Source organism: Pithys albifrons, chromosome 3 (genome assembly GCF_047495875.1).
Source record: "Pithys albifrons albifrons isolate INPA30051 chromosome 3, PitAlb_v1, whole genome shotgun sequence".
In the NCBI taxonomy this organism is placed as follows: domain Eukaryota; kingdom Metazoa; phylum Chordata; class Aves; order Passeriformes; family Thamnophilidae; genus Pithys; species Pithys albifrons.
This window is the reverse complement of record NC_092460.1, coordinates 19991422-20011899: the sequence shown is the minus strand read 5'-3', so window position 1 is coordinate 20011899 and position 20478 is coordinate 19991422. Positions and strand designations below refer to the sequence as shown.

Sequence of the window (20478 nt, the reverse complement as noted above, 5' to 3'; positions counted from 1 at the left end):
TCAGAGCCATTGTATTACGTTTTTTGATCAAACTTTTCCCCCTCTCTTCTCTGTGAGCAGCCTCATTCCTATTCCTAAGTTCTTTCCTTTCTCATGCATGCATCTGAGTATGCACATGAAGAGAGAAGACATGCCTTGACAGAGGCCACTGACACAGAGGCCAATGGCAAGGCAACCAAAGAAGAAATTAGGTTTACCTCAATTCAATGCAGGGAAATAAAAAGATTAGTTGGTTTCAGAACAATATATATTTTGTTGTCAGGAAAGCTCTGTAAAGCATTTTTTGAGCAGGCATTTTCTACGTTTCAGAAACCTGCCAGTGTCAGTAGAGTGAGCCTCCAGATGGTTTTGTCAATAACTATGATAAAAATGCAGAGATGCTCTATCTATAGTATTGATTTGAATATCCAGATATAGCCTGTGTCCAGTACCTTCAGCATCCTCCTCAATTCACCTGTAGTAGAGCAGCCAGGACTTATGCAGCCTGGCTGTGAGGAACAGCTGGTTACGCTGCATTCCTGACAGGAAGAACTGTGCTGGCAAAAATAGGGTCTGGAGCTGTCCTGAGCCACAAAATCTCTGAAGAGTAACCCAACAACCAACGCTCTCAAAGGTCACTGAGAGGTAGGGAAAGCATCTCAGTTAACACTCTGCAATGAATACACCAGTCCTGGGCAAAATGTCTTGGTGCTCACCTGTCCTGGTGTGTACGTGAGGAAGGTATATAAGTGTTCTGAAAAGTTTGAGCTGATCTCTGTAATGCTGTTGAGGAAGGAGGCCAGAAAAAGATTCAACCTTTCATACTGTGGATATCTCCTGGCTTGGCTTGGTTACATTGCCCCCATGTTGGTGCCTGGCCCCATTTGAGACACATAAGACGATTGAGATATCTGCAGAAACTGCCAGACATGACACAGGACTTACCTGGGCCCTCCTCTCCTACAGTGGCAGCTGCTGGCCAGAGGGGACATGTTTGGTCATCTCCTGTATACTCAGGAAAATGAACTGGGGTTTAAGTCTCCACTGATCAAATGAGAGCTTAGTCATCTAGGCGAGGATCCAGTTTCTAAAATACTGCTGCCTCATGTCACCACAGACGACAGAAGGTGCGTGTGGAGCTGTAAATATGACATAGGCTTTATGGGAGAATGGACCATTCTGCAGTGGTCACTGGAGGTCTAGCAAAATAATTCATGGTATTTGAAACAACCATGGTCAGGCAGCTGATCCATGACAACGTGATGGAAATGTGATTCCATCACATCATGTGTCTAAGCACCTTAGTTTCAAACTGATTCCCACTCCAAGTAGACCAAGGACCACAGACAGTGGGATTTTCAAAGTGAACAAGAATTACTTTTTAATATTTAACAAAACCAGGTTTTGTTTGATTGTTGGTTTTTTAAGGAGAAAGACAGTGATGGGAAACTGGCTGGATCCTGAAAGATTCAGGGCTTTCTAAGAACTACATAAAAAGTTTCTGATCTGCTTCAGTCATTTGAGAGGAAAGCCCATCTAACTCTGCTTAAATGAAGTAAATAAAATAAAAGCTGGCTGTGATACCAAGGTCACAAGAGTTTCTCTCCCAAGCCTTTATAGAGCTCTGAAACCAGAAAGGAGAAGAAATGCACTGAGGTGTACCACTGATGCCATGTTTAAAAGGAAGAATTTATTGTCTCGATGATCCAGAAAAGTTGTATATCAGGGCAGACAGTTCCAAACGGAATGGGCAAGAGTTCGTAAAACCACAGGACTATGACTGCCATGTAAAACAGGCTCTTGCCTTTTACAGGCCAGCAGCAGCAGCAGGCAAGAAGGGATGGAATTTAGCTCCAGCAAGTAATGACACAGCTTTGTCTGTGTTTATTACTGTTTCTGAACAAACAACATAGGAAAAGAATGGCTTGTGTCCCTACCCAGCCCACTCAGAGCTAATTCTATCTCTGAACTCTGACAAACCTCTGGCCCTTCACCAATGCTCAGGACTATATTACTGGGTGCTCTATATAGCTCCATGTGGGCACAAACAAAAGTCACTAAGGCTGCAAAAATAATGTAAAACAGGTGATTATATAACCATAGTGCAAATCTATTAAGTAAATGTACAACTCCCAGTAAAAGATTTGAGCAAGAATCACATAGTTGGTTTGGGGTTTTTTGCTGTAAGTGAAAGAGGTAACAAGACATTCTAGGTTCTAGATCTTTAAGTAATTTAAGTCCGCTTTTTTTGTGTACATAGATGAAAGAAGTCAAGGTTCAGTCATGCTTTAAAATATTATTATTATGTGGATAAGCAATGTTGGAGCAGGATGTATAATGCAGACAGCGGATTTCATGAACCAGTCTCTGGTGGTCTTATTTCAGAATTACCACCAAACCCATAAAGAAACTAAATTCCATTGCTTTCAACCCTATATTATTGTTGTGCTTAAAACACTTAATTTTCAAATGACTATTTAATCTTAGAGTCTAAGACACTGGCTAAGACTGATTGAGTTTGACCCTTAGAAACATAGATCCCAGAATTTCTTTCTTTTGAATAAAGTACAGAGAACAAGCACATAAGACAAAACCCCATTTCACTTTCCCTTTGAAAACACTCAGGATTAAGAGCATTGCTGACTGTTAAAGGGCATGAAAGAAAATTAGCTTTAGAGAAAAGAAACATAAGCAAATGCTGTTCTGTTTTTATCTTTTTGTCACATACATATTATTTTCTCTCCTTGCCTAGGCCCAGATAGTAAGCAAATATAAAAATGCACAAAGAACAGCGAGACTGTTATCTGTGTCTTTATCCTGCTCTATTTTTCTTCTCAATTTCTTAATTAATTACAAAAGTCAGTATATACCTGATCCAGACTATTTTTAATTTCTCAAACTGTGAAGAGCTCCATTCACTTTTCTTTTGATTATTCTAGAACTTGCCATATCCCTTTGCAAGAAAGCATTTCATTATAGGAGGCATGCGACTTCTGCTCCTTAATTAGTTCTCATTACTTCTACTTACGCTTTTGCTCAATGTTGTAAGTAATTCTTCTTGAACCTTGCCACCTTCTCCCTTAAATATTGGCACAATTGACTTGTGTCCGTGTTAGTCTGTTTTAACTAAGTTAAATTTTAGTAACCATAAATCACTCCTGAAGAAACAATCACTCCCAAGTAACCCTACTGAGAATAGTTCTTTGAACTTGTATTCTAGTTAAAAAAAAACATCCTGAGAGAAATATGTTGCTATCAAAGCCTTAAAAAGATGAACTACTTTCTTTCTGCACTATGACACCAGGATCTGGCCTTTCTCATTGGCATCTCAGAGCAACCTCATGTCTCACCATTTGCTTGTTTTATCTTCACATTACTGTGGGGTATAGATCTCTACCTCCCTGAGGAAATACTTTTCATTTGTCCAAGATGGTTGTAGGGCTATGGAAATTACTTTCATTCTCTTGATCTTGCTCTGTCTCCACTATTATTTTTAATGTCTTCTTCATTTGCAACCAGTGGCAAATTTAATTTATGTTCGCTTTCATCTCCCAGATCACTCATATTATTAAACAGAGCTCACTGTTTGTTGGTTTTTTTTTTTTTGCTTATTCAACACATATCATCTATGTAAGGAGTTACTTATTTAAAAATGAGCAGTTATAATTTAGAGCTGAGGCAGTACTGTGACTGTGACAGATTAAGGGGTTTAACGAGAAACAATAACACAACTTTCTGTACAACATATTTGTCAAACACCTTTCATAACAAATATGTATGAATCCAACAGTAATCCCTGTGCCACAAGAACAGACCTCATCTCTTTCCAATATAAACTGCTGCTGAGTAGTAGCAAACTTTGTTTAGAGGTGTTCAGCTAATTTTCAGTCTAAAAGAGAACATAGTCTATCTAAGCTAATTTTCTTTCATTTAAAAACTAAAAGCATTTTCTATGACTATAAAATTGAATCCAAATTCTTTAAAAACTAGAGTTAGTACAAGAGCTCTTTTCCCATGACTTTTTATTTTGTTTTCCTGCACCAGTCTAGGGAGAACTTCATCTGAATGTGTTACCTCCCTCTATCAGCCAAGCTGTTGATTTCATTCTGTCACTGATACTCTCTGGATAAGTGTTGTTCAGCTCAAGGAGATTTTTTTTTCCACTTGTTTTCCATCCTTGGATGACCAGGCTTGCCTCCCTATGCAACTTCATTCCAATCACTGCTGACTGATCCATGGGCTGCAGCAAGGAAAGCCATATACATTCATAAATATTCTGAAAGGATAATGTAGCTTTTTATTTAGCTGGCAGGCATTGCGTTCTTGGCAGGTAGTGTATATTTTTCATTGAAATTTATATAATGATAGTCATAAAGTGTAAAAGTTGGTAAGCTCATGAGAGGAACCATGGGAACCAACCAAGACTGAAGAAAAATCCCCAAGCCTTACCCAATCAAGCTGCAGACAAAACCCAGCAAAGGTAGCAGAGCATCTACCTGTACTGTATCTGGGAACTCCCCTACAGCCCTGTACCTGCAGGCTTAAATTTCACCCCTTTGGTTTTGGGAAAGCTTGGCTCTCACCTTTCTTCCCAACACATTTAAGCCATCACATCTCACAAACATTTTTGGAAGCAATTTGTACTTGGATTGCATAGGATATGGAATGGAAAGAGGCTGGATGTCTGTGTAAGCCTAAAGCTGATTACTAAATTCGTCACCCACATATCAGCTATCCCAGAATCATTAATCACCAAGAGTGGTACATGACAGCTTCAGAGCTTTTATAAAAGGAAAGCTGGAAGTAGTTTTGCAAAGATCTGTAGGAGTTTATTTTTCTTCCAGCAAATTTTCCCCCTGTAAAACTGGTTCTGAATTCATCACCCATGCACGCTTTCCTGAATTCTAGTAACATTTTACATTTATTGGCATGAGGTTGAGGATACGTTGGCTTTGTTTCTCCTCCCCTCTAGCCCTGAGGAGTTATTCTGTCCACAAGAAGTAATGGGCAAAAATGTTTAGCAGTGAGGATTGAAAGTTTAGCTGCTTCTCTGGGAAAACAGGGCATGCCTGAAGTCATGGTAATGAAATGAGCAGGAAAAGCAGACTTCCTCCTGAGCCAATGCTGAACAGCTGTGAAACAGGCAAGGAAATATGTTAGCCAAACTTATGAACTTCCAAAGTGGCTTCTTCTGTTTCCTCTGGTGGTTTTTTTGAGGAGTGGGCAAGCCCAGCAGCACCAGCAGCCTGCCTGTATTTGGCTGTGTGGAACTAATCTAGCTCACAGTCTGCCCCGTTTGAGACCTGGTAGGGTCTTGATATTCCCCATTCTCTGTGTTGGTTAATACAGATGAATGGAATTGAACCTGAACATTTCAAGTTCAAAACTTATGTGTATATCAATTTTCATAAATCCATCTCCACACCTTCTGTGCTGATCTACAAGCCACATTATTAAGGTAGATGAGCGCTCCCTGTGCTCCTGTTCCTGCCTACTGCTGGTTTTCTGAGTATTGTTGCTGCCACAATTGGACTGGTTTTGTTCTTAGCTAACAAATCCTTTCAGATGCCAAATCAAACCTCCCCTGGGCTCCTGTATTTTCCTCCTAAGACCACTTATAGCGCTTTGCCACGTACTGTGCTATTGTGTGTGAAGAATAAGCCTGCCCTGTCTCATCCCCTCCAGCTGCCACATCCTCCATGACTTCAGAGGCCAAACACTACAGGGCTCTATGGTTTTCATCCCTATACAAATGTTTCCTTCTATCCCAGCCTCACTTTATTAAGGTAGTTGGATTTAAACTTTTTTTCCCTCAGCAGTCATGGTGATGCCATTCAAATCATAAGAAGAAGCAGAAAGCCATCTGACTTACAGAATCTCAGAATTCAAATGAAACCATGAATTGCTAAAGGGAATCTTGAGACTGAAACATTTTTAGTATCTTATAAATATCTGTTTAAAGGAACTTGTCTTCATTGTGCACCCACAGTCTTAAACTGTAGGCAAACATTAACAACCAGTCTTAACATCTCTGTGTTCAAACAGTTTCCTTGGCTGCAAGCATTTTCTCAGTGAAAAAATACAGCTTTCTCTTTACAGAAGGTTTGATTAGGTTAATGGTCCTTTCCAGTCCCAAAATCTCTAAGGCTGTTCTTCTCCAATATTTGTCTTTGAAGAATTTTTGATAAAGTTTTCTTCAAGCAGGACAGGCTTTCCTAATGCATGCCTGAAATGTCACGGTGGTAAGGGAGAGGATGTTGTGAAGCTGATCTAGGGATAACTGACTTGTGGTCTGCAGCAAATCTGGCACATGTGGGTGCATCAGATCAGAAGTGCCTGCACTGGGGAGTCCATGCTGCACCTATAGCTCTCCACTGCTATAGCATTTTTCCTCTATGACATTCCAGATGAGAGGGGAAATTTCCTTCAGGAAAAGTGCCTGCAAAGCTAGACTATTGCAGTCTCTTGGCTTCCTCCTGTAAAGAAGGTGTGACACTTGACAATGGCTATAAACACCAGCTCCTTAGGAAGCCCCTTGTGAATTGTGCATCAATAAAGGATTTTCACAACACAATCTAGAAGTCCTATTAAAACCCCTAGAAGTAAACCCACACAAATACTAAATAAAATTTATTTACATGGATCGAATGTCTCTATCACAGTTTCTGTCAGTTCTGTGAAGCTCTGTTTGGGATTAATTTGGCCTACTACAATTATTTTCACATCTGAACACATCATAAAATCTCTTTGCAGACATAAATTAAATAGAGAAGAGCAGCACAAAAATTATTTACTATAATTTATGAAATAAGATAGCAAAGTAATCTCTGCACAGATGAACAACTAAAATATAATTAGGGAGATTCTGCAAAAGACTGAATATACCTGAAATAGCTTTAACATGCCTTGAATAATCTATGATCTTGGCATACTTTTAAAAACCCTGTTCAGCTCAACCAAAAGAAAGCAAGGCAACGCAAGGCAAGGCAAGGAAAAAGAAAAGAGAGCACTTCAGAAAGATGGATCTATATGACTGAAAAGATGACAAGTTTACTAATTGGATTAAGAACCTTCCTATTACAGGTTGCCAGTCTGAAGTCAGTCCAGTATCACGGTATCCCGAAGCACTACTATTTCATATTTAAGATCAGATGATGAAGGATGGATGGCCAGATGGAAGGAAGGAATTGGATGCCCAAGATTTAAAAACATGATTGCCTAGGGTAGGCTGCCAAAACAATGACCTTATTTTCAAGTCATGAATCATTGCCAGTCTTACAGAGTGGGACTCCTACCACTTCTCTGCAAACTCACTAAAATGGATTCTAGTTGCCTACTTACAAAAGCAGACTAAAACTTAAAGTTATATTGTCCCTTTCCAAAAAATGAAGAGAACTGAACTCTGGATTTCACGTTTACACTACACTGCTATCTGTGCTGTAATTTATTTTAACCTAATTAAATGGCTGAAACTTCTGCAGAACACAGTTACGAGCCTATACACTTCAAATGATAGAAATAAGTAGAAAGACTAACTCCAACACCCATTAACTCTGTTTCTGTGCATCTCCACATCACCTGCTTGAACTCTCAATGGCATCATCAGCAAGGCAACCACTTAAATATACCCCTCCTACACACTAGAACTTACCAAAAGTTTATCGAAGTCACTTACATTTAAAAAGCACCACAGAAAAAATAAAGAGGGTCTTATGATACATCCTGAAGGTAAAGTTTTCTAAATTGAACCTGTCAGTGAAGGCTGATCTCACCTGTCAAAGTGGCACACAGGAAACAGAAAACAAGTCTCAGGACAGAGATGTCTTAGATGTTACAGACCAAAATGAACATGCTTGAATTGCAAATCAGAAGCCAGAGTGGCCAAGAGAGAACAGTCAGAGCTACATAAACCTCATGTGTCTCATACAACTACTTAAGCATTTGGCCTTATTTTATTACTGGTTAGTGCTCACATAAACTCCTTACTTTGGCCCCATTTATGGAAACCTGTTGCAATCCACTTTGGGATGGAGGTGGTATCAGTGTATGCAAAGAGAACCCACACCAGTTAATAAATGCTTTAATCCCTAGCTAAACAAAGATGGGATCTCTTGGCACAACCATTACTTGAGATGTGAGCCACTGAGAATTCAAGAGCACACCTGGGTGCTGAACTCATTACAGAACAACTGACATGCTCCCTCAGCTGAGAGATCACACGTGATCCAGGGAGGTCTCTCAAGACACTTTATCAGCCAATTCCACCTGCCTTCTGCTGCAGGAGCACTGCCAGCTTCCCCCTGCCATAGCCAGGCTCCAGGAACACACAGCACTTACCTCTCAGCCTCCTGACAGAGGCTGTGTTATGAAGCTGAGCATCACCCCACCAAATGACATTGCTGGTTAAAATACACCACTGCTCTCTCTGCTGAGCTCTGCCCTGTTCATAGACAGTCATGCTGGACTAGAAGGAAATGTATGGATAATCAATCCATGATTCCAGACTGACATGCTACAAAAAGTCATGCTGCTGCTCAGTGCCTCATATCTGACCGGTATCAAAATGTGTCAGCTGAGAGGGCCAAAACAGTATCAAAATTGGTTTTCCTGGAAAAGACCATTACCAGCCACTCAGGAAACCCAGTTTCTGTACCTGTCCCACACCATACTGAGTGAGCTCAAATGAAAAAAAAATTGTTAAATGATGACAGAGCAGTACTGTCATTACTTTGAGCTAAAATTACTTATCCTAGAAAGGGGAAGATTAATGTTTTCACAGTACTCTGCAAATACAAGGACTTATGAACTATACATCACAATGAAAGTACTCACAATGTTCCTCATGTGTTTCAACATTATTGTCAGGCGTGTGTTCTCGTAGGATATGACTAATTCTACTCCAGTCTTATGACCAGTTGACTGAGGACCTAAAAAATGCCAAATAGTTGGATTTTTTAGTTAACACCACAGAGGAAGTAGATCTGTAAAATATTTAAGTGTACATAAACTAATATATAAAAAGAATCTACTACATGTTTAAATCAGGGATGAAATTAGGACACAGATAAGGGGTGTGATGGAAGAAAGTGGTCTGACATGCAGTGCTCATTTTCTTTCCTGCTTATGAACTGACAGTGAGATTTTTTGTTTTCTAATTGCCATCAATCTGAAATTCAGTGGGAAATTTATGCTTGAGTGACAAATAATTGGGTGGGTTTTTGGCAGTCATTGATGACATTATTCACTATTGATGCAGAGCTCTTGTCTGGTTAAAAACACTTGTTTGTTTGTTTTTTCAGTTCCCAACAGAAAAAAACAAAAAAAGAAAAAGAAAGGAAAGAAAACAGAGCAAGTTTCCCAACTACTTCCAAAACAAATTAGAGAAACAACATCTACATCTGTCATACATAAATTCTCCCTTTCTCATTCTGTACTTTTACTGTTCCAGGGTGGTTTCCATGCAACCTATTGCTTTCATAGATTTTTCTACTACGACAAACTTTAACTCCACTCCCACTGAAAAAAAAAACATTTTTCATTTTCCAAGCAAGAAGGATCAGTCCCCTAATGCAGAAGAAATGACTAAGCATGTCTCATTCCATCTCTCTGCTGAGGCACTGAGCCAGCTGTCCTCACTGCCCCAAAGGTGTGTCCTTGAAGCTGGGTAGGTAAGGTGGTTTACTTGTCCCACAGAGACAGCAAAGAAACTACAGCTGCCTTTTAGCACAGTAAACCAGGTAACGGTGAACACAAGCCCTCCTTGATGTCTATCTGACCTTCTTATCTGGCAGTGTTTCACCTGAGCAGGGTGGTCATGAGCCGTTTTGCACCACCTAGTCTGAGACCTGGGGTCCTCCCCACGTGGTCACAGTCACAGACAGTCCAGACATTGCCTGTGTGAAGTAACCTGGTTTTACTTACGCAAACAGAGCTTCACTTAGTTAGAACAAAGCTGTATTACAACCAGTATTACGTATTTACTGTGCTTGAAAAAATAAGAACTGTCGTGCTAACTTTAAGGACAAAACAGCGATGCCTCGTGAGCTGGGGGTCTGTTCTCCTGCCTCCCCATTCAAGAATTAGCTGAGCTTGAGACCTCAGACAGAGAAGTCCTTCCCCCCTGCATGCACCTCGGGATCTGTCACTGACACACCAGCCTTAAACCCACTGCAGGGTGAGATAATGACATGAGACAAGAGAACATAGCAGCAATTAATTCTTTAAAAAAAAACATATCTTCTAAGAAGCAGAAGGAATGAGAAATGATGATGAGAATGAAAGAACAGCTATCATGCATAAGGGTTAGGCACTGTCAACAAGAGGCTTTTCAGAGAGCATCAGGACTGCTGACCCTCGGCAGCAGGCAGGGCTCCCACCTCTCCCTTCCAGCCCCAGCAGACACCTGTGCACTCTGTCACACTCATGCTCTCTCCTTCCCACACGTGCAGCCGAGCTCTTACAGTCAGTGTTGTGAGAGCAAGAAATCAAACTCCCTCTCCTCAGCCTTTCCCCTGTTGTTCAGCAGAGTAGGCAGCAGAGGAGAAGTTATAATGAATACACAACACTGGCTGTGTTTTTTTCTGAAGGAACCAAACGTGTAACCTCTGCAGTGAACAGAGACTAAAATAACTGCAAAGCAGACAGAATGATGGTGGTGTCATGTACTATTGGCAGCCAGAGAGCCAGTGAAATTGCCATTTATCCTAAGGAAAGGAATTAAAATGAATTTAAAGGAACACAATGTGTACATGCAACTGCCATAATATAATTTTTCCAGGCAGCCTGGATAACAACACTTCTGAGTTTCTGATGTTTGGAATTTTAGAATATGAATCCATCTCCAATTTCGTCCCTTTCGAGATACAAAAATACATTTTTAATCACATCCTAATTAGAGAAGGGCCTGAAAAACTCTTTAATTGAATTGAAATCTTGAGCAGAAATCACTAAGCTGAGAGTTAGAAGACTGAGTTGCAGCTCTTCATTTGTTATTCTCCCTTATGAACTTTGACAAATCACTTGGCAAGACTGTACCTTATTTAATTTCTTGTGGTATGCAAATAAGAGCAGGGGGGAGAGGAGATGAAAACTCCATGAACCAGACAATGCCGAAGTTTTTTCCAGGGTAATAAGAAGTCCATAAAAATTAGTTCCTCCTCTCTTCATGCAAAGCAACTTTACCTTTTTTTTTTTTTTTTAAAGTTGTGAGTCCTCTTGCCTCTAAGTTGCAACAGACGTGTCGAATTCTAGACCATTATTCCCCATCAGATCTCCGAAGCTAAGCAGGGTCAGCCCTGGTTAGTACTTGGATGGGAGACCTCCCGGGAATACCGGGGGGTGTAGGTTCTAGTCCTGAGGACTTCACTGTCACCGTCCAAACTCGCTCGACTGTGGCAGATGAACCTTAAGAGTTAAAGGTTGGGGCCAGTTCTGTGCACACTATGGCTCACCTAAAAAATCCACTGCACAGGCTCAAAGGACACACCCATGTGAGCAGAGCCTTTCCCAAATCTTCATTCTCGAAGCCTAGCCGTGATGATGATGTTTACACACAGCATAACACAAAGGAAGTTGTGTTTTAGTGTAAAGGCATAATTCACTTGTGGGGCTCTGTTAATTTTGTGAATTGCAGTGAGTCACCCTGAGTGGTTAATCAAGAATCAAGAGCAGTTAAGCATTTCAGAGGCTAAATTACATCATCACAACCCAGCTGATCCCTGTGCCTTCCCTCTCCTACCAGCATTACCAGTGCCTTTTTTTGCATTACTTAACTTTTACAGTGTGGTCATATATCCAGTCAAGGAACTTCTCTGTGGGATTTGGCCATGTTTAAATTTTTAAAAAAAATTTACTTTTAAATAATAAATGTAAATAAGTTTCTAACAATATGGAAAAGGAAGTCTGAAACAGACTCTATGTGCATGACTATTACTAAAATATTTGCTCTTACTATGTGATAAACTGGGTATTAATGGAAAAAATAAAAGGAAGGGAAAGAAAAAATAATAGGGCATGAGAAATGTGATAAAATGGAAGAAATGTCTATAACTTATATTTCATAATACAGTGAGTTACTCTTAGCTGGTATATTTTAGGTTTTCCCACACTCAGTGCTAAATCACAGCCCCTTTGAAGTTAACGTGATTTTAGCTTCAAATGATAATAGGATACACATACAATAATTACTTCCAATCCATCCAGCTTGGGCAGATGGACTTGAACTCAGGCCCTGCATTTTCAGGCAGGGCATGCTCTACTTGCACTCCATTATAGACAAAGACCAAATACTGGTCTGTTGTAGATATAGGACAAAGCTGCACTGACTAGGACTGATGAAAGATTTTCCTCCCAGGGGTAGATTCTTCACTCACTGGTGTCAACACAGAAGCTGTCAGATAGCAAATGAGAACTCAGACAAACTCAAACACCGTGCCAGTTTATAATCTCTTATCAAGGAACATAAACATGAGAAAACTGTGGGTCCTTTCATCTTTTCAAATGACAAAATGAAGGCAATTAGTGTTGAGATTTCTACTGAAGGTGAAATAATCTTCACAGTAGTCAAGTATGCAGCTTTTTTCTTTATCTAGATGGTCTTTTCTTGCATGCTGGAGAACTATATTCTATCATTTGTGCAATGTTTTCATTAGCAGCATTTTCAAATAAGCTCTGCAATACACTTTGCACAACGCAAGAGGAATATAAACAGTGAGGAAGTTGATACCGAGAAAATCAATAGGGAAACTATAATTTAATAATACATTGCATTTCACACGTGAACTGCAAAGCAATCTGAATAAATTAATTAGCTAAGTGTCAACACACTGCCATTAGGGAGTTCAGTATTATTCTGTATTCTACACCCTCAGATTTATCTTAGACCTTCTTTCTTCGTGACAGCCTGTTTTGACATCTGGCATCAAAGAGTACTGGAACCTGTTTGGTTTTCCAGGGCTGGGGTTGAACACCCTGAGCCAACCATCTGCCTGCTTTAGCTACAGCTTGGGTTTATGAGCCTCCAATGTACCTGATTTCATATAGTCAGCTGTAAACACATTGACTATCTCAGTGGTTTTGTCCTCCAAGCCAGCCAGAGGTGCTTACGGCCAGCAAAAGAATCTATATGTGACTAGACCATGAACACAACTTGTGGAAAAGCTTTACATCAAGAATGAGCAACTTCAGAAGACCAAAACCCTATGTAACCTGAGCAAACCAGCCTGTTCTCCTCAGGTCTACTCATGAGGACTGTGATCGTGCATGGGGAGGAATACTGTGCAACAGTTATCTTGAAAAGTTTGGATCTTCCTTTAGAAGGACACAGAGCCAGTTCCTCTACTGCACTAAAAGGACAGAAGCCATAGAAACACATGGAGCACTAATTAAACATGCCAGAACTGGGCCATGGCTGTACAAAGTCATAACTCATAGCAAACCCAAACCAGTCTGAATTATTAATATTTTCAGGAGATATAAACTCAAGAGAAGAAAAATAAACAAGATTGATATAAAATGTTTTTGATAGATTTTCTTTCTCTTTTTTATTTAAGGGCTGGCTGTGAGATAATTCCTGATATCTGCTCTATCTGCTCTCACTGCCTTGTAGTGGGATGGGTATAATGAAATGTTGACAATATTCAGTGTAATTCAGAATTCACCCCACTGGGAGTACTGATGCAGTATTTGTGTCAAAGTAAATTTAGCACTGATTTCTAATCTCTTCATTGCTAGGAGCACAGTACAAATTCATAAATTTTAATTTTTATTTTACTTTAGTAAGTGTAATTACCTACAACATTTATAAATTAAAGCAGTGTAAGAGAAAGATGCTTGTTTGATCAGAATTCATAACCTGATCCTATTGGGCATTAATTTTATTTTATATTGATCCTAACCAAGAGACAGATGATTTGCTTGCATAAATGCTAAGAAAGAAATCATCACATCCATGCAAAGGTACAGCCCATATTAAACCTGAGGTTTTTTTCAAACCCGACAAATATTAAGACCCTTGTAACCTCAGAAAGCAATGAAATTTGTGGGTGAAGAATATATTTTTTTCAAGGTAATTACCTCTCTCCTGCAGGCTCTGTAAACTTAATTCCTCCCCAGACTGACTCTGGCTTTACTACAGAGTTTACTTTCAAATCAAGTGTGTTTCTGGGCACCCTCAGTAAGCAAGAACCTCCAGGGCCACTGTGCTCTTCCCACCAACTCCTTGTTTTCTATCTAGCAGCTTGACCTCTTGCCTTAGCTGGACTTGTGTCTCCTCTAGATGAAAGCTGTGTGCAAATGCCCTGCAGCAAAGATTTCAGTGAACTCACCAGGCTATGGTAGCAGCCCAACTCCAACAACCAGGTGAAGAATAGATGAACATATATGAAAATAATTTTTCAAGTGTGTAATTAGCACATGCATGGCTTTGATATCTGAGGTAACTCATTTACAGCTAAGCTCACCTTCTTCCACAATTCACCACAACTGACTGTCAATCCTTGTTGCTGACCACAAGTGGTGCAGTAACCAGAGCAACTAAGCCCACAATTCTTGTTTTTACAAGGTCTAAGCTCATTGGGTCCTGATTTGGACCTTCTATGCTACTGGTATTCAATAAATGATAGCTATCAGTTTTCTGGACTAAAGGAAGGTGTGGTTTTTGTGTTTTGGGTTTCCCTTGTTATTTTCTCCTGTATTAAACAAAGGTTTTGCCCTGAGTGTTGGAATAAAATGCCCAAACTTTACAAGGTAGAGTTCTTGAAGAGGAAGAAAACAATCCCCCTGTAACCACATTGCTCAAGGCGAGACACACATTAATCTTCCCTGGCCAGGTTGTGACCCTCACCTCCACTAACTGTATAGTGAAGGAACAGATTGGGTTACCTGTGACACAGCTTTCATCAACCACCCCACCCACTAAACACATTTTTGCCTCTGTTTCTTTATTCTCTGCCTTGATTTTGCTGTCACTGACAACAAAAATAGATGGCTTATCCTTTAGACCATATCAGCTCAGGACACCATGGTAGGAATTATGAGGCTGCAAGTTATTTCTCAACTTCACTGCACACTCAGTTCATGCCTTTGCATAAGACTTTTACATCCGGATTCTCTGTAACAATTAGGCACCTAAATATTAGTGAAATGTCAAAATTCTTCCAAAGACTTAGGACTTTAACTCCCTTGTGCCTCCTCTCCCTCTCACATCTGTATGTCTTTGGTTAAAGATTTCTACAGAGAGATGCAGCTCATGGACACAGACTACATGTTCCAGTTGAATTCTGGTTTGGATTTTCTGTGACAAGATTTAGCCTTGTATGTTCCTAACACCTAGGACATCTTTGCATTTTCTCCTTGGGCCTTTGTGAAAGTTAGAGCAACCATTAGTAATTTTCAATAGTCATAACGGGTTTAATAGGGTAATGAATGGCATGACCTAATCAAATAAACTCTACACAGGGGGAATCTTCCAAAGGCCGAGAAGCTAGAATGGGATTTATTTTGTTCTGATGGATTAAAAAAAAATGGTCCCAGCAAAAGAGATGATGAAACCTCTGTCTGCAGAGGGATTAAATTAACTTAATGGACATGCAAACTGAATATGTAGAGATACTTGCACTCCTTTCTGAAATGTGGAAAACTGATGATCTTGGAAATGATCCTATCATTTGGAGCATATAACAACCAGCTGAATTGTTTTGGTGCAGAGTACAGCTGCAGACTTCTTTATGAGATTTATTTTGCCTAAAATCTGACTATGGAAGATTATTTTCAGTGCAAAACTAAGGCAGTGGAGTACAATAAACATTCACAATTTACTTTTTACAGTTTATGCTTTGGCTCTTAATATTGTAATGTCTGAAATGAGATTAAATTAGGTGCTGGACAGAAGAGAAAAATGGGTTAAGTGTTTAGATAGGCTAAGGGAACAGTGCAGCATCTCATTTAGCAAGAAGGGAATTATTACTGTCATTAATAATGTATACCTAAGCATTAGCATAATGTTCTGTTATTTACCTGCTCCACTCATTGTGAAAATTACTTTAGAAGTCACCCTTGATTTTCTTTGCTTGTGCAAGCACATTGTGCCTTGTCATGACTCACATCCTTTCCTCCAAATTCTTCTCTGAATATTTTGTTTTGTAGAACGAAACCTGCTACAGTTCATGTAAATAAACCTTTGCTTTGCACATAAGCATGTTTATTCAAAAAGAAACAAAGCAAGGCTGAAGGGAATATGTCTAAGACAAAGAAAGCTACAGGTGACATTAGCAACACATTTTCAGAGACCTTGAGAAATCAGGAATTATTTGTTGGTATCTTTATGTCTTAAAAGCAAACAACCTACCTAAACACTTTAGACTCACCTTTGCATTATTATAGTTAACATTATTAAAGAAGTCCTCCTTAGAAAAAAAAAATAAGATGGTAACCCACATACCTAAGGCCAAAGATGATGAATCTTCTGCCGAGGTACTTTTGGACCAGTTCAGGAAGAAGCTGAGTACAAGCTCATTCTGAAAGAGAATAAAAATTCTGCGGGTAGTACCATATGTTGTGCTTTGTTCCTTAAATTATTCTCCTCCAAGAAAATTGCTGGCAATTTTCCAATGTATATACTAGAGTTAGCAATAAAAGGGAGCCTTTCCCCTATGGTTATGGGCAAGGAACTCAGGGAATGATTTCTGCTCAGGCCTTGGGGAGATGACGGTGCCCCTTTCCACTGTCTCAAGGATGCTGCATTGGTGTCTACCTGGGCCCTTTCTGTCAACATGCTCCAGACAGCAGTGTGCTGTGTGGGCCACAGAGTTTCACTCTTGTTTAATGTATGGAGCTGGAGATTTGCATTTGCAGCTGCAGCTACTTTTACAGAGCAGTCCATTTGTGAAACAAATGCAGGAGACCATTTTATGCTGTGTAGTCAGCACAAAACTTGCCCTTGGCACGGGACTGACCCCAAGCCTCCGACCTCGTGTGTGCCTCCCTGAGGCTCAGCAATTGTGTAAACCCCCCTCACATGGCAGCTTAATGGACACTTACACTGAAAAGCTCCATACAGAGTTAAATCCTACCAGAAACCCATGGAGAGTGAAAAGTATGACCATATTTCACCATCCTGTTTAAAAGAGTAATCCACCTAATGTACTGCACTGTAACTTTTATTTTTATGTACTGACCTGTGCTGCTCTAGTGAACATAGACAACAGGTAGTTGCATTCAGCTGTAGGGAATTAAAACAATAAACCAAATCCCCAGATTTGAGTATTGTGCAAGGCAATAAAAACGTGAATTCTGAAATGGACTCTTGTGACTTTGAATCAAAGGTGGACAGTAATTGCATTTTATTAGCTTTTCCATAAAGCCATGTATCAGAATGGCCACTCTTCAGGATGGTTAGAACTGCTATTCATGCTGATGTTACTTGGACTGACACTGTAATGAATGGGTAGAACAAGAGACTTTTCATATTCTAGTATTAAAATGTCACTATTGTTTTTTTCCAGTCTGTGGAAAATAATGTGCCTCTTATCGGCAAGATGTACTTCATGTAGCATTTGTGCTGTTTCTATTCTACAAGACGTGGTGTAATTTGTGCAAAGAAAAAAAAAGAAAAGGAAGAGGGTAGTGACAAATGCAGCTAGTGAGGAGTTAACATGTGGTTACAGCAGACAGAGGAACAAGATGTGTATGTACATTGCAGAGATTAGATTTAGCAATCTGAATTTATTTTAACAGTTGCCTTTTATTTTTCATTCTACTGTTTGGAGTTTTTCCTCCCACACTGATAATTCTTTAAAACAAAAATCAGGAGCAAAAAAGGAGAAACAAACAGAATTGTTTTTCTTGAATTGAATGACAAATCTTTAAGCTATTAGCAGTGGACTGCCAATACACCTGCCTGTACGAGCATGACTAATTATTCTCTCATCTGAAGACAGCTTACAGGGGAAAGCCCATACACCTGCTTCAGTTTCCAGTAGCTTTAAATGGGCAAGTTATTCCCTGTGGGACCTTCATTCACTCTTTCAGCACAAGTCCCATGTGTAGGAAATCTCCAGGGCTGAGTATATTTTTGGCAGCTCAGCCTTTATTTGACAGCATGAAAATTAGCAGAGACTCAAGTAGCCCTTCAAGTTCAAAAATCTTCAGAGAAGTGAGCAGGAGTTGGAAAGAAAGATACACAAACTGACTTGAAAGAGAATTAAAAAAAATCCACGCTGAGCAACATGGTGCTCTTTCTGCTTTTTCTACACCTACTCTTTCTGCAATAAATGGAAATACATGAACTGAGTGGTTTGTAGATAGGAGATGAAAAGATTGTTTCAGACAATAGTGACAAAATCTCATTCTAAAGGAGACAATACTCTGAAAATAAATGATATTTGGTTTAAGTACAGAAGTGGAGTTCAGGGATATCTTACAACAGGCATGAACAAGACAGGCATGCGCACTGCTGGTGCTACAGCACTGACTGCAAAGTCTTTCCAACTTGTGTATCCATCACACTCAACAGGTACTGAAGTCTGGGGGGCAGCAGCAAGGCTAATGCTCGCAAAAGGAATGCAAAATCCAAATGGAACCGGTCCCGTGGCAGGGGTAGATGAACCATGCTGTGCGGGGCTAAGTGGTTCAAAAGCAATGAGGGAGATGTCTCCTATGTGTTTGGGGAGAGAAGCATTTTACACACTATTATTCGTAAGACAGCAACTTCCCCCTGAACTGTGCTATCTGCCTGCTGCAGGACTCCACCATTTAGATTTCCATCTGCAAAGCGTAGACCACCAAAGCACACACTGAACTTTTAGGTGATTCCTAAATCTGTGGACCTTGATCAGTTGGGCCCCAGGTAATGGGACCATACATGCTTACAATTAAACATGCATCGAATTACAGTGTTAAAAAGAAACAGGTATCTCAGAGCTTTGAACACATGTATGACCAAAAGCACACTGCAACCAGAGGATAGAGTCCATGTCTAAACAAGCAATTGTTTCCAGAAAGATGTGACCCTTGGTGGGAATCTTACAGACCCTGTGATGGTCTTGGCAGATAGACAGATGCTGAGGATGACCACAAGCATGCAATTACCCTTTCAGCCCCTGGAATTCTTACCTTTAAATCAGCAAATGGAAATTTCCTACAATTCCGCACACTTATGGATTCTTAGAAAAGACTCCTATCATTTGTCTAACCATTCTTACCTAAGAAGACAGTCTTTAATAGGTAATGTTGATATTTTGCAGGTCACTCAATAGCATTAAACCTAGAGGGGAGCAGCCAGGTACATATGGCCAGCCTGGCTAAAACTCAGCACATCACCTTTTTTCAGTCACTAAACTCAAAAGGGACAAATTCTACCTCTACTTACAGAAGGATACAACTGAAATAAAAACTTTGAGTGGCAATGGGGGCGCTGGCACAGCCCTGCACCACTGTAGCACAGCAGAATTTGCCTACTGCTCTCCATCAGAGACTAACTAGAAAAGCACTCCTCTGGTAGTGAAACACAGCGAGATTTCAAACCAGATTTAATTTTGATAGAAAGAAAAGCAGCCTCCCGTCTGATTTCAGCTTTCTTTTCAGCTGTGCTAGAGTAGATCTGGGGTCAGAGAACACCCATGTGCATGTTATACTTTAACAGGATGGAGAATCAGCAGGAAAGAAATAAACCAGAAAAAGCTGACCTTGGTGCAGCTCTTAAAACTTCAGGAAAGGACAGAGGAAAAGAAAGGCCTTTGAACCCTCCCCATTTTGGATCTGCTGGATGCCTTGCTGCAGCAGTACAGGGGTGGTGCAAGTTCAAGGGACCTGTATACCTTGGGGGCACTTTGTACCACCACATTCTGTTTCCCCACATGGGCAGTGTGGGAGTTATTTTCTCATCTCCGCAAATCCTAAGTACCGCCAGTGAATAAAACAGAAATGAAAAATGGGAAGCTCTTATCAAACTTGATTACTTTTACAGTGTAAAACATTACTCACTCTACAACAATGCTGTGGTCCTCGTTTTTACTGTATGCTTGAAAATAAGTGAACATAATTTACAATCATTTCCATTTGCACCCTCATTAAAGCCCTTTTATACAGCCTATAAGTCACCATAAAACTCTTTATAGAACCTATCCATACCTGAAACACTGTCACTATTTGCTTATCTGCTTGCATTAGATTTGTCTTTGCCCCCAAAGTTCTTAATTTGGATAGTTAGAAAATCTTTATAGACTCAAAATCCAAAAGACCTAGTTTTTAATTTAATGATTAGCCTACTTGGGCACCTGCACTGACTCTTAGTTTGCCAAATATTTCCACCATGATAAACAAACCCCCTCAAATAGCCAAACCCACTGAACTTGCACACAAAACCAATCTATGTGAAAGATATGGGACAAATACCATCAGTTTATTTAAGACTATGTAGTTTTGCAAGTCTGTATGCACATCTAGTGTCTGAGCTGTGTTATCAGTAACTATGAAATACCCAGTTATTATAGTTATTATATC

The 20478-nt window shown here is 39.9% G+C and overlaps 1 long non-coding RNA gene across 2 annotated transcripts in view; it reads right to left on the bottom strand.

The window, feature by feature from the left end:
• The window catches only part of LOC139669928 (uncharacterized), a 32656-nt gene extending 16161 nt beyond the window's left edge, over positions 1 to 16495 (bottom strand). The window contains exons 1-2 of one of the 2 annotated variants that reach the window (XR_011697342.1): positions 16418 to 16495; positions 8812 to 8906 (exon numbers count right to left, since the gene is read on the bottom strand). This is a non-coding gene — a long non-coding RNA (uncharacterized lncRNA). The remainder of the gene's footprint in view (positions 1 to 8811; positions 8907 to 16417) is intronic. The other variant, XR_011697343.1, reaches the window with a different exon arrangement.
• Between the last annotated feature and the right edge of the window lie 3983 nt (positions 16496 to 20478).